This window comes from Arachis hypogaea, chromosome 10 (genome assembly GCF_003086295.3).
Source record: "Arachis hypogaea cultivar Tifrunner chromosome 10, arahy.Tifrunner.gnm2.J5K5, whole genome shotgun sequence".
Lineage (NCBI taxonomy): Eukaryota > Viridiplantae > Streptophyta > Magnoliopsida > Fabales > Fabaceae > Arachis > Arachis hypogaea.
The window spans coordinates 15,519,498-15,522,569 of NC_092045.1; the positions used below are offsets into that span (position 1 = coordinate 15,519,498).

At 33.0% G+C, this 3,072-nt stretch overlaps 1 non-coding gene across 1 annotated transcript; it reads left to right on the forward strand.

The window, feature by feature from the left end:
* Positions 1–542: 542 nt before the first annotated feature.
* On the forward strand, positions 543–646 carry LOC112719044 (small nucleolar RNA R71). Its single transcript, XR_003161364.1, has one exon. It is a non-coding gene; the product is annotated as a small nucleolar RNA R71 (small nucleolar RNA).
* The last annotated feature ends 2,426 nt before the right edge of the window (positions 647–3,072 follow it).

The window sequence follows — 3,072 nt, forward strand, 5'->3', positions numbered from 1 at the left end:
TCTGTTGCTGAGAAGATGATGGATATGGCTTACTATTATTCAGCCTATTGCGTCCACCATTGTTAAAACCTTGTTGAGGTTTTTGTTGATCCTTCCAGGAGAAATTTGGATGATTTCTCCATGATGGGTTATAGGTATTTCCATATGGTTCACCCAGATAATTAACCTCTGCCATGGCAGGGTTCTCAGGATCATAAGCTTCTTCAGAAGCTACCTCTCTAGTACTGTTGGATGCATGTTGCAATCCATTCAGATTTTGAGAGATCATGTTGACCTGTTGAGTCAACACTTTGTTCTGAGCCAGTATGGCATTCAGAGCATCAATTTCAAGAACTCCCTTCTTCTGAGGGACCCCATTATTCACGGAATTCCTCTCAGAGGTATACATGAACTGGTTGTTTGCAACCATGTCAATGAGTTCTTGAGCCTCTTCAGGCGTTTTCTTCAGGTGAATAGATCCACCTGCAGAGTGGTCCAGTGACATTTTCGAAAATTCAGAGAGACCATAATAGAATATATCTAATAGGGTCCATTCTGAAAACATGTCAGATGGACATCTCTTGGTCAGCTGCTTGTATCTTTCCCAAGCTTCATAGAGGGATTCACCATCTTTTTGTTTGAAAGTTTGAACATCCACTCTCAGCTTGCTCAGCTTTTGAGGAGGAAAGAATTTATCTAAGAAGGCAGTGACCAGCTTATCCCAGGAGTCCAGGCTATCCTTAGGTTGTGAATCCAACCATATTCTAGCTCTGTCTCTTACAGCAAAAGGGAAAAGCATGAGTCTGTAGACTTCAGGATTAACTCCATTCGTCTTTACAGTGTCACAGACTTGCAAGAATTCAGTTAAAAACTGATAAGGATCTTCAGATGGAAGTCCATAAAACTTGCAGTTTTGTTGCATTAAAGCAACTAGTTGAGGCTTAAGCTCAAAGTTATTGGCTCCAATGGCAGGAATGGAGATGCTTCTTCCATCAAATTTGGATGTTGGCTTTGTGAAATCACCAAGCATTCTCCTTACATTATTATTATTATTTTCGGCCATCTCTTCCTCTTGTTCGAAATTTTCTAAAAGGTTGCCTCTGGATTGTTGTAATTTAGCTTCTCTTAATTTTTTCTTCAGAGTCCTTTCAGGTTCCGGATCAGCTTCAACAAGAGTGCCCTTTTCCTTGTTCCTGCTCATAAGAAAGAGAAGAAAACAAGAAAAGAAAAAGGAATCCTCTATGTCACAGTATAGAGATTCCCTTATGTTAGTAGAAGAAGAAAGGGGTAGAAGAATGAAGAGAGAGATTCGGATTTGTGGATGAAGAGAGGTGAAGAGAAGTGTTAGTAATTAAATAATTAAAATAGAAGAAGAAAATAAAAGAAGATTTTCGAAAATAATTTTGAAAAAGAGGTTAGTAATTTTCGAAAATTAAAGATAAGATGAGATTAAAATTAAAATTTAAAACAATTAAAAAGAATTTTTTTGAAAAAGAGGGGGAGAATTTTCGAAAATTTAGAGAGGGAAAAGTAGTTAGGTGGTTTTGAAAAAGATAAGAAACAAACAAGGAGTTAGTTAGTTGATTGAAAAAGATTTGAAATCAAATTTTGAAAAAGATAAGAAGATAAGAAGTTAGATAAGATATTTTGAAATCAAATTTTGAAAAAGATAAGATAAAAGATAAAAAGATATATTTGAAAAAGATTTAATTTTAAAATTGACTTAACTAACAAGAAACTACAAGATAAGATTCTAGAACTTAAAGATTGAACCTTTCTTAACAAGAAAGTAACAAACTTCAAATTTTTGAACCAATCACATTAATTGTTAGCTAATTTTTCGAAAATTGGATAAAAAGATAAGAAAAAGATTTTTGAAAAATAATTTTTAAAATTTTCGAAAATGCTAAAAAAATGAAAAAGATATGATTTTTGAAAAAGATTTTGAAAAGATAAGATTTTTAAAATTGAAATTTTGACTTGACTTGTAAGAAACAACTAATTTTTAAAAATTTTTGACCAAGTCAACCCAAAATTTCGAAATTTTAGAGGAAAATAAGGAAAAGATATTTTTGATTTCTAAATATTGAATGAAAAACACAAAAATGACCCAAAACATGAAAATTTTGGATCAAGACACAAGATGCATGCAAGAATGCTATGAATGTCAAGATGAACACCAAGAACACTATGAAGATCATGATGAACATCAAGAACATAATTTTGAAAAATTTTTGATGCAAAGAAGACATGCAAGACACCAAACTTAGAAATCTTTAATGCATGAAAATTATGAATGCAAAAATGCACATGAAAAACAACAAAAGACACAAAACAAGAAATCATCAAGATCAAACAAGAGGACTTATCAAGAACAACTTGAAGATCATGAAGAACACTATGAATGCATGGGATTTTCGAAAAAATGCAAGAAAAATTTTAAAAGCATGCAATTGACACCAAACTTAAAAATTAACACAAGACTCAAACAAGAAACACAAAATATTTTTGATTTTTATGATTTTCTAATTTTTTTTTTGTATTTTTATTGATTTTTTTTTTCGAAAAACATTTTTGGAAAAACGAAAAATAAAAGAAAAATTTTGAAAAAGATTTTTGAAAAGAAAATTACCTAATCTGAGCAACAAGATGAACCGTCAGTTGTCCATACTCGAACAATCCCCGGCAACGGCGCCAAAAACTTGGTGGACGAAATTGTGATAACTTGTATGTATTTATAAAAGATGTATACTCTGAGGGCATTGTTTATTTTCTTCACAATCTCGTTCAACTAACCAGCAAGTGTACTGGGTCGTCCAAGTAATAACCTTACGTGAGTAAGGGTCGAATCCACAGAGATTGTTGGTATGAAGCAAGCTATGGTCACCTTGTAAATCTCAGTCAGGCAAATTAAACATTATTTATGGGTTTGAGGATAGGAATAATAAAAAGAAATAAATAATAAAAGGGATAGAACACTTATGCAGATTCATTGGTGGGAATTTCAGATAAGCGGATGGAGATGCTGTAGAGCTCTTGGACGCCTGCTCTCCTACTCCTTCTACTCAATCCTTCTTACTCCTTTCCATGGCA